The 12,015-nt window shown below is 43.2% G+C and overlaps 1 protein-coding gene across 1 annotated transcript in view; it reads left to right on the top strand.

Moving 5' to 3' along the window:
- Positions 1-1,094: 1,094 nt before the first annotated feature.
- Positions 1,095-12,015, top strand: part of THSD7A (thrombospondin type 1 domain containing 7A) — a 432,531-nt gene continuing 421,610 nt past the window's right edge. Inside the window, exon 1 of the mRNA XM_059728968.1 lies at positions 1,095-1,262. The gene's annotated coding sequence lies outside the window, so the exon portion shown is untranslated. The remainder of the gene's footprint in view (positions 1,263-12,015) is intronic.

Below are 12,015 nucleotides of genomic sequence, written 5' to 3' on the forward strand. Positions count from 1 at the left end.
TAATTAATGGCATGATAAAACAAGTGATAAGCTACAAAATTATTCCACAAAAATGTGGAATAACATTGTAGCTTGATCTAATCACACAATTAATTGGATGTGTGACCAGGTGCTCCATTGCAACGGATGCATTGTTGTCCCATCAGAGGGGGTCCCAACCAGAGGGGTGTACCACCCACTGCTGGCCTGCAGCTGACAAGGCTTGCAGTGGTGTCAGCATTATATGCTGTGGGGCTTGCAGTGGGGAGAAGGCTGCCCCCCTTGTGAGCCTCATTGGCTGTGGGGCAGGCAATCAGAGCAGCATCATCAGCCATGGGGCTCACAACAGGGACAGATGGGAGAATGCTGCCACTGCTGTGAGCTTTGTGAGGTGTGGGGCTCACAGTGGAGAGAGTATTCTCCCTGCTGCGAGCCTCCTGAGGTGTGGGGTTTGCAGCAGCCTTCCCCATGCTGCTATTGCTACAAACCCCACTGCTAATGTGGGCTGTGGGCTCAGGGTAGGGGCAGTCCAGGGAACACAGCCGCCTCTGAGAGCCCTGCACCTCACAAGGCTTGCAATGGCAGCAGCATTCTTTCCACTGCCCCTGCTATGAGCTCTACTCCTCACAAGGCTCACAGCAGGGGGCAGCATTCTCCCTGCTGCCTAAGCTGTGAGCTCCACTGAGAGCCTTGCAGCCAATGTTAGCTGCAGGACTTGCAGCAGGGGCAGCATAGGGAACGTTGCCCCAGCTGCAAGCCTCATTGAGCCCCATCAGCTGCAGGGCTCACAGCCATGGGAGCTCGGTGCAAGGGGGACCTAGGTTTCCCTTGCACCAGCAATAAAGTGTAATGGGATCTAATGCATGATCCCCCAATCATGCTTCCCGCCATACATGTGGCATAGCAGGGGTTGCAACTGTGTGGATTGTGCATTAGATCCCATTGTGCCTTTAGCTGCATATGTAGAGGGGCTCTTTAAGCAAGCAAACTGATTTCTTCTGTGCTAGAATGGAGTCTGGGGAATGTTGGAATAGATTCAAGGAGCTCATCAGTAGCTCACCCAGGTTGCATAGAGCTTAGCTGCGTGTAAAAGGGGCACAGTCTGCATCAGCATCACTTCCCCTCCCCCTTGTTTAAGGGCCAACCCTCTCACAGCTGCTATTGAATTGGCAATGGCTGTTAGCCAAGCAGCAGAGGGAGGAGAAGTGATGCTGATGATAGGACTCCACTTGTACCACTTGTTGCTGGTGGGTTCACCCCTGGATGAGCCAGTGACCCAGTAGGTAAGACTTAGAAAATATATTTTCTTCATTCTGCCTTTCCCAAACCAGGAATGTGTCTTATTTAGGGGGGAGTGTGATATCCAGATAAATGCAGTAATTGCGGAGTTTGTTTCCTGCTAAAGCATTTGTTTGGAAAAAACAGATCTCTGCACACAAGCCATTATTGATATGTTCAGCAACTTAATCCTGTTGGAAAACTTCTCAAAAAAGAAATAAGAGCTATATCATTTGCAATAAATAACATAGTCTATAGTAACAAGATGAAAATTCAAATAATTCCTGTGGTGGAAAAATGTATAGTCATAAAAATCAAATCAAAATGAAATCATCCTAACAGAAAAACAAAAATATTGATATAGTGTATATGTAGGAAAATAAGTTGAGATTATATATGATAATAGACCTCTGCAGACTATTTTAGATAAGTGAGAAGAATAGAAAGGATGAGATGTATGAACTAGATCACCACTCTTCTCATTGCTCTGGCTGCATTGCCCTGCAGGGGAAGGGGCAACTGGAACAATAAGAGGAGCTGTGGCTGGCTAGGAGCCCTGGGGCTTCAATTTAACCTTTTGAGGTGCATCCACACATGCAAGCGTGTGTGCTTGCAGCAGCTCAAATAGAAGTGGTGCAAATTTGAGCCAGGGCTTTTTGCCTCAGTGCACATGTTCAAACATGCACTTTATTGTGGAACAAATTGTGCCACTTGGGGCAAAATAACCTTGCCTGGTTCCTCCCTGATCTGCAGCCACGGGAGCTAGAGCCTGGGAACAGCACCTGTGCTGTCCCCATCAGTATAAAAAGCTGCCCTGTCCTGGCCCCATCAGTACAAAAGGCTTCCCTGGCAAGTAGCTCAGGGCTGCTTGCTCTCAGGAGCTTCTGGGACCCATCCAATTGGTACCTGGGGACACTACCCCTTGTGCCAGCTGGACTGCTGAAGCAGCCCTGAGAGTTCCCTGCACCCTTTACCCACTGCAGCAGTCTGGCAGTGGGATGCAGGGCTGCTGTCTGGCTGTGAACTGCTGTGCACCTGCCAAACATGGATTGGGACTGCACAGCTAGTAGAGACATTTCCCCCTCTGGCCCAGCTGCCAGTGATTTGTGGCCGCAGAGTTGGCCTCTGAGGCACTACTGCCATGCGTACCCCCTGCCCAGCCATCTGAGTAGCTATTGCCCACAAGATGTTCCCAGTATGGTAGTCTGCTTTGAATTGTCAAAGCATATCCTCCTGGCCCCAATTGGCCAGGAGGTCAGCCACCTTCAGCTGGGTTGAAGATGCCAGCTCTGAGCAGGCAAGGTCCTGCCACTGGCCTCCCTAGCAGGAATTCTGGTGTTCCCTTTTGGAAAACTGAAAAATCCCTGATAAAAAAAATCCCAAAGTGACTCTGTAAAATACCCCAAAATCCATGTTCCTCCATGATTAAAACAAAAGACCACTTATATATATATAAAAACATTGCCCAACTGATTTTTCTCTCTCTCTCATTTTTATATATAATGAGAGAGAGAGAGAGAAAATCAGTTAGGCAATATTTTATTGATATATCTACAGCGTTAAAGCAATTTGGATGCCTGGCAGTGTCTCTAGAATTTATTTTATTATGATGATAAATACCTATATGATTTTCTGTCCCCCACCAGGGGCTACAGCCCCGCCACCAGGGGCCAAATGGCCCCCACAGGGGCTACCATTCCCCTGCAGGGCCTACATGCCCCACCCCAACCCCCCCAATGGCTGTCCCACCCAACCCCACTCCCCCCACTCTCCCAACCCCCCAATGGCTGCCCTGCCTGGCCCCATCCCCCACTTGCACCCCCCAGGCCCCCATGGATGCCCCCCCCCAACCCCAGGCACCAGCACTTAAAAAAAAAAAACGAAAAAAAAGCCTGTACTTACCGAACAGAGGCTGTGGGGGCTCCGGGGCCTCCTGGCAGAGCCCCTCTGGGCAGCACAGGGCAGAAGGGGGCAGCAGGGCCTGGGCTGGGGCCGCTGGGGTGTCACCCTGCTCTGCACTGTGCGGGCAGGGCCCCAGTGACCCAGATGGCAGCTGAAACTGCTGCTAAGTGCTGGGGGGTTTTTTGTTTGGATGGGAAGGCAGGGGTTGGGGCCAGGCAGGGCAGGGTCCAGAGGGAGCTCAGGGGGCTGGGATCGGGGCCACTGGGAGAGTGGGTGGGGCTAGTGGGGGTCCCCTCCCCCCTCCTCCAGCCCCCCCCCAACCCCTTATGTATTGGCACTGGAGCCCTGGTGCTGCACTGGCAGGCAGCATGCTTCTGCACCAGGGCAAAGGCCAACCACAGAGATGCTCTGGCAGCCAGAGCATCTCTGTGGAGGACGCAGCCTCTGGTTGCCTCAGGGCATGGTCTGGGCCCATGCCCATCCCCGCTTTTTTTTAGCTCCATTTCTTTTTGAACCCTGGGTCTAATTTTGCCCCCGCACTGCAAACTTGCAGCAGGGGGAACCTTTCCCTGTTCCTGCACATGCCTCTTGCAGTGTTTCAAAGGAGTTTGAGATGCTGCAAGAGGCACGTGTGGGGTCGTCTGGACATGCCCTTGCAGGCCACATGTGGCCCTCAGGCCACCAGTTGGACAGCCCTGAAATAGAGAGTTAGGTAACAGTAATGCATTGGTTGTGCTTCTTCCAATAATAATGCACAGTATGTGTGTGTATAAAGTGTAAACTTAAACTGCATAAAATGCAACAATTCCTTGTGTCATTTGGATTTAAAAGCATTTTATACTACTTTGTACTAATAATAACAGACACTGCAAGTAGATTAGCTGTTGGAATTGAATTTAGTTGCTAGTCTTTTTTCATTTTGCATTGTATGAAGTAACACATACCCTTTCTTAACTTTAATGATTAAACAACCTTACAATTTTTTATTGCAATTGTGAAGCAGTGAATTTTATTGTTAGCATAAAAAATCTGAAATGGATACGTCTTAAAAATATTTTAAAGAAACATCAATATTAATGACAACTTTTTCTTTCCAAATGTTCCTTTCCCCCCCTTATTAATATTTGCTTAATTCTTATTATAAGCGATTCCTAGCAATAGAAATATTTATAAAGTTTAAGAAAACTATTGCATGCATATCTGATAGTAGCTGAAGATTAGTATTGGCTGCAAAGTGCTGAGAGACTTTTATCCAGTACTATTATTTGTTGATGTTACCATACCTTTATTTGCTTTATCATGAATAGGGAAAATGCCTCATAATATTCAAGTTCTGAAATAATACAAAAAATCATTTTTTAAACGTAGAATTCTTATAAACACCAAATTAAGTGTAATACTTGCACAGGTCAAATATTTGGCCTTAATAAATTGGAAATGTTCCTAAAGTTTAAAAACAATTTTAAATAATCCTTGTGTGAATCAATAGTAATCTTTTAAATCTATTTTTGATAGAATTTTTGTAGCGTACCTTGGATGAAGAAATGTTCTTAACCTATTTGGTTGGCTTTAAATAGTATTGATTCAAACTTATGTAGTTAGTAGGGCTGTGTGAAACTTCACTGGCTGTTTCATTTTGACGCTGTTTCAACTCATTTCGAGCTCAAAACAGCGAAACCAAAGCAAAACGAAGGGCTTTGAAACCGCCTCAAAACTGAATGAGGCCAGTTGAAACGTTTCAAAAATTTTGAAATGTTTCAAAATTTTGAAGCAGCCCAAGGGTGGGAGGCAGGGGAGAGCCAGGGCTGTGCTCCAAGACTACAAAAGTGGGCAGATAAGAATAAGATGGGGTTCAACGTAGACAAATGCAGGGTGCTGCACCTTGGGAGAAGGAATCCACAACATACATACAGTCTGGGGAGTTCCCTTCTTGAAAGCACAGAGGCGGAAAGGGATCTTGGAGTCATTATTGACTCCAAGATGAACATGAGCCACCAATGCCAGACCACAGCCAGCAAGGCCAGCCATACCTTTTCATGTATCCAAAGGTGCATCTCAAGCCAGTCCAGAGAAGTGATACTCCCCCTCTATGAGACGTTGGTCAGGGCACAGTTGGAGTTCTGCATCCAGTACTGGGTGCCGCACTTCAAAAGGGATGTGGCCAGCCTGGAAAGGGTTCAGAGGAGGGCCATCTGCTTTGTGAGAGGGCAGCAGGACAGGCTCTACGAGGAGAGACTGAGGGGCCTGAACCTGTTCAGCCTCAGCAAGAGGAGGCTGAGGGGGGACCTGGTGGCTTCCTACAAACTCATCAGGAGGGATCAACAGCAGATATGCAGAGCCCTTTTCTCCTCAGCACCACCTGGGGTGACAAGGAACAATGATAATAAGCTGGTGGAGAATAGGTTTAGTTAAAGATCAGAAGGCAAGATTTTACAGTTAGGGTGGCCAAAATCTGGAACCAACTTCCCAGGGAAGTGGTCCCCGCCCCTACCTTGGGCAAATTCAAGAGGAGTGTCTCTAGTGGGTTATGGAATAGAGAAAATCCCACACAATTTACTGATTCGTTTTGATGCACTGGCTGGGGGAGTAGTTAACTGATTGCACGATTTCACAATGATTACACACTTAATTTATACAACACAATTTTATTTTAAAACTCTTTGCTACGTATATAACACTGCTTAGCTTTAAGAAACACCACAAACATTAAAAACACAATAATTACATATATCAGAAACAATGCTCCGAATGCACTTCCTTCCCAAACAATACTATAAGAATTAGTGTTACAAAAACAACTACAATTACAACTAAAAGTTAAATTTGAATCAATACTATTATTTTTCATATTATACTTACAATCCTAGAATTCCAAGAAGCCAAATACCAAAATATGGTTTCATTCCTCAGTAGTACGATTTAATGGGTTGGCCTCAGTAGTACGGTTCAATGAAATGGGCTCAGGAATACAATTCAATAGGCTGGCCTCAGCAGTGATAGGACTAAGTCCCCTTCCTTCAGTCCCTTTCAGGTGCTCCGCGGCTTCAGCGTGAACTAAGAGATTCGTGTTCACAGAGAGGGTAGTTCAGGTGATCAGTCTGACCCAGGCTATACTTGTGATTTTTCCTTCGTTGTTCTACAAGTATAGTCACCTCCAAATTGGGACAGTAAGTTACAGTTTTTATTGAGCGAGCTGCCGTCAGTGGGCTCCTCCTACTCAATATATCACTGCTCCCAAATTTGGGCTCGGATCTTACTCAACAGATTCTTTTACCTTTGTTGAGCATTTTAAATTACCTTTGGGAAACTTCCATATCACTGCAAATGCCCTTTTCTTACCAACCTGGTCAAAAGGCCTCAGGGTTTGATCTCTTGGAATTCAGGATATTTGCTCTCTTTGTAAAAGATTTCTAAAAGATTAAATTTAAATTAAGACTTTAAGCAAAGTCAGGACCTTTTGCATGTAGTCCCCAAAACAAAGAACTAGATAAGGAGATAAATCTTATCTTCTTCCTGAAACTGGCTAATGGGCAACCTTTACAAACATTCAAAATATTTCATTCAATATGACAAGGAGGTTGGATGATCACCTATCTTGGGTCTTGTGAACACAGCATTCATTCCTGCCTATGGCTAGATGATCTGTTCAGGTCCCTCCTGACCCTAGCTACTGTGAAACTATGAAGTAGCTCCGCAGCCCCATGTGGCCCTGACTCTCCCTGCCTCCTTGGATTGGCTCTGGTGTGGGGCCCAGGACAAATCAGCTGTGCAAGGACCCGCTGCTGGCCTGATCTTGAGGCAGCAGCAGGTCCCAGCACAAGCTGATTTTCCCTGTGCCCTGCACTGGAGCCAAAGGGAGGAGACTGCAGGGCCTGGGGCAGATCAGCTTGTGCATGGATCTGCTGACGCCCTGATCCCGAGGCAGCAGTGGGTCCCCTCATGAGCTGATTTTCCTCGGGCCTCACACCAGAGCTGATTTTCCCTGGGCCATGCACCCTTCTCTGATTGGCTCTAGTGCAGGGCCCAGGGAAAATCAGCTCGTGTGGGGACCTGCTGCCACCTCAGGATCGTGACAGCGGTGGGTCCCCTCACGAGTTAATATTTCTCAGCAGGCAGATTGGGGTTCCGCACCCCCTGGATCAGTCCAACACAGCCCCTGCAGGCCTCCTTGGGGTGCAGGCAAGCCCCCAGTCTGCCTTCCGGATGACAGGAGGCTCATGCTGCCAGCTGGGGCCAGTGACACCACTGATCTTCCTGGCACAGGCTGTGACCAGTTGGCAGCACCAGCCTCCTGTCATCCAGCAGGCAGACTGGGGCTTTGCCCGCACCCCCGGGAAGGCTGTAGGGGCTGTGTTGGATTGCTCCTGGGGGTGTAGGCCCCCGATCTGCCTCCTGGATCACAGAAGGCTGGTGCTGCCGCCTGGGGCCAGCGACAGCACTGATCTTCCTGGCTACGTGCGAAACATCAAAACAGCCAAAGAGTTTTGACAAAACTAAATGGAACAGTGCTTTTGAAATTAACTCAAAACAAAACACTGTTCTGTCAAAACAGAAGTCAAAGTGGACCAATGCTGCTTCACCCAGCCCTAGTAGTTAGCCGTTTTGCACATATAGTGATCTGCCTTTCTGATCCACCTCCTCCTGCAGTCCATTTCCTTAATCCTGTAGAGGGCCTTTTATAGGAAAAAGATGCCATGTTACAAAGCTACTAAAAATCACAGAATTGTGAAAAATAGGGCTGAAAGGGACATCAGGAAATTGTCTTATCCAGTCCCCTATTCAAGATAGGATCATCCAGAAAAGTGTTTATCTACCCTGCCCTTTAAAATTTCTGATGACATATCCCACAACCTAAATTTAGTCTGTTCAACTGCTTAATCTGCTTCTTCATAGTTAAAAAACATTCTTCTTAACCTAAATCTCCCTTGATGTAATTAATGGCCATTATTCATTAAAGGCCAAATGAATACAGGAGTATAAAGTGGCAGTTAAATGGATGTGAAGACATAGAAGTTGAAGGAGAGTACATTTTAGACAAGGAGAGAATTTGAAGGATGGAGGGCAGGGTAGCAACTCGGAAACTTAATTGGTTTAGAGAGGGATAAGCTTCAGATGCTATACTAGTATAGCTGTCATCTGTGAAAGGTTATGCCTTGCTGTACTAGGTAGTCCCCAAGGTGCTACCAGTCTCTGCCTTCTACAAAAGATACTCTAGTCTTTCCAGACTATGGAGCCAAGCCATAGGCCACCCTTAGGACAATTGTGTGAAATGCATTCCTATTATTAATGTGGCCCCAGGAGCAAACCAGAATACTGAAAGTGCAAAACCACTTTTTTAATCTCTTTTTTGGGATTGCTTTCCTACAGTACAGGAAGAGCCTACAGAAAAATGGGGAAGAGAACATGGTTGGGGAATCTAGAGGTTGTTCTGAATAGCTATGTTCAGACTGTAGAGGGACCTGATTATTGCTTAGGAAGAAAAGAACTTTGCTTTTATACGGTACATTTTACAATGTAGCAGGCACCTGTTTAATAGTTTAGGATCACTTATACAGGCCCTACGTAGGTTGATGCATACTGTCTTGTGTTATCTGTCAAAAATACCTCAGTATTGAAAAATCTATTACAGTTATCTGTATGAGTTTTAACAGATCTGATTAATCTGTGATTATTCCATTGACTTCAGTTAGGCAGTACCAGGGGTGCATTTAACCCCATAAGTCCATGTAATATTTTTTGTAAAGCATAGAGTAATTTTGCAGTTCACATTTTAGTTATTCATATTCCAAATCGATGGAAAATAAGCTGAAAGCAATATACTGATTACAGATTCTAAATTTCATGCGTTTCATACTGCATTTCCTCCTATATTAGGGTTTATACTAGTCCCATTGCTGTTACACGGAATTATCACGATAGTCAGTTCATTACAACACTGCCTTTTCTGTGGGCACTCAGGTACAGTAATAAATATATTTCTTTTTAAAGCAATTAATTGTTTCAAATGCAAAAGAGTAATTTTTAACGTGCAAATGAACAATAGACTGGATCAAACCTGAGTGTGTGAAAATGAACAATGGAGGCATGATTTCATTAGATTAGAAATATTATTCCTTAGCACTCAAGGTGCAAATTATGCTGTGGCATAATGTTCCTTTCAAACGCACAAGATAAAATTTGCATATCTAAATTGGATCAGCCTGAATGGGTTTCCCTGCTGTCTCATCCCCTCAGCTGCAATCATTCTGAAATGGCCTGCAGGAGGATCCAAGTAGCAATTTTTTTTAAAGTCATTTTAAGAGCCCCTCTCTAATAAATAATTATTTTAGTTTTATATTGATTTCTTGGAGTTGAATGTCAGCAAAAAATTCCCTATTATACCTAGTGTAATCTGCATGATAATAGGACATTTAAATTTTATTCATTTTTCACTGATTTTTAGGATAGCACTTTTAACTGATTCAATAAAACCTTATGAATGTTGCGAAGCATTACAATGGCTTACAGTTACACATTATAATCGGTTTTTATTTTCTAGAGTGAAAACTTTTTGAATATGTACTGTTTGATATCTAGGTTTCCCCTTTGCTTTCCAGTCAACAAAATGGGGAGTAAATACAATATGTATGCAGTAAAAAAGCTGAAATGCACCTTATTTATAAATGGGTTTCTTTTCACAACACTCTGATTTGAATTTCATAATAAACTTATGACTTTTTCTGCACTTCTAATTTTAATATCTTGCCTCGGTATATTGTTGTCCACTCTGGTTCATAGAATTGGATTCCAAATACTTGAATCAAAGAAAACATTTTTTTTAAAGTTAAAATGGACTTACCTTTACTGGAAAAACTTAAACAAGCAAACAAACAAAATATCAAAACCCCATAAGAAATTAAATGAAATTTCATAATAGCTTTCCATAGCATTATTTACCAGATACCATAATTAATATTGGTGTTCTAAATTATTGGAAAGTCGCAGAATAATACAACAATTACTGACAATGAAATAATCTCCTCTGCACAAGAGTACACCCTTTCCTCAGCATTATATTGAATACCTTAATGTACTTTGGGGTTTTTTTGATCAGATTATGGGTGTTGTAAGCAGAAATACCTTCTTACTGAAACTGACTTTCTTCTTCTGGTAAGATGATGCCTACTCTATGATGAGTTGAGTTCTATCTGAAGTGTGCCAGGACCATCTGTGACTGGTCAACAGTGATCAGAACTTTTCAGCATCATATTATCAGAATGAATTGCAAAGTATTTCTCATTAAGATAGTTGGGAGCACTTTTACTTTACGAAGAAGTTTCTAAAAAAAAAAAAGCTTACTTTGCAGTAAAAAAAAAAAGCTTACTTCAACAGAACTATGGGATTATGTAACTGTTAAGATTTGTTTGCCTTTTTAGAAACCTCTTTGAGAGTCATACTTGCTTTGATAACTTTATTTTAAATTCAGTATTAAGAGTGTATGGAATAGTTTTACTGCAAATAACTGTGAGTTATGAGTATATTTACTTCAAATGTGATTTTAGTTATTCAGTTCTACATATTGTTTAATTTCAATGTAACTGTGCCGTTTTTCTCCTTTTAAACATACTGGGAGGAAGGCAAAAACAAACCCTGAATACAGACTTGTTCTGTGCACTTTGAGTTGAGCTGTCTGATATTACTAGTGTATATAAAAGAAATATTTAAAATAAAAACAAAAATAATAGCTATTTTCTGTTCTCTGAAGTACAATTCTGTAATCTCTGCGTCAAATATTAATCATCAGTTACATGACAGCTACCAGTTGGAATATTCAAACTAAGTATGGTTTAAGCAGTTTGAAACATTTGAAGAAAAAGGATTGTGGGTATAAAACAGAAGCTGAAGATTAACTTCTGCTTTTGAGGACAGCATTGCTACACATTAAAGACAGCATTCTTTATCTTTCTTTTACTAATATTCAAATAGTTTCTAGCCTTTTGCATGGTAATATAAGAAAAACAGTAGAGAATAATTAGAAAATAATATTTTCCATGGTTGCAGAAAACAAGTTTGAGAGGTTGCAGGTAAATGTAAGTTCAGTTAGTTTTGCCAGTGAATCATATAGTTAATATTAAACTTTTTTTGTAAGACTAAAGTATGTGTTGCAAATATTTCAGTACAAGTTCTACTTAGTGAGCCAATTGCTAAAATTATAGAATAAGAATTTCAGAGCTTGCAGGGTTTTAAAAATAGCTTCATTTGATACTGTCCATGGCACTGACGATATAATAAATATGTACTCAAGTATTCATGATATAAGGTTTGCATAATAGTTTCAGTCAGGAGTGCCAAATGCATGAGTTGTATGAGAGGCACGAGGTTGGTCTGTGGATCAGATTGGTCCATAGATCCTTTCCTTCACCTCTCCATCAGCATACTGGATCTGGCACCTACTGGAGCCGGTCTGGGACTAGGTTGCATGCAATGTGGATCCCAGAGCACCTGAAACAGGTATGGCCTGTGGCACAATCCAGTAGGGAGCATGTGCCCTACATGAGGCACCCTTGGAGTCCCCTTTAAGGTTTCTTGTGTCCACCAAGGTCAGTGGTACTAACAGTGCTTTTGGAGGACGACTAGGGTTTACTGGGGTATCAAGGTTAACCCATTACATTAGCATATGTATTGTTTGATGCTATATACTAGAACAGTGGCCTGCAAATTGTGTTCCACGGTCAGCAGGGGTTCCACATTGGGAGAAATAGCAAAATGGGCTAGAACACGGTGCTGCTATTGCCAGCCCAAGTTGCCTGGTTCTGCATTAGTTCACATGGCTTGCAGAGCTAGGGTAGCGTTTTTCAGCACAAGTATTATGAAAGG

Source organism: Alligator mississippiensis, chromosome 5, assembly GCF_030867095.1.
Source record: "Alligator mississippiensis isolate rAllMis1 chromosome 5, rAllMis1, whole genome shotgun sequence".
NCBI classification, from domain to species: domain Eukaryota; kingdom Metazoa; phylum Chordata; order Crocodylia; family Alligatoridae; genus Alligator; species Alligator mississippiensis.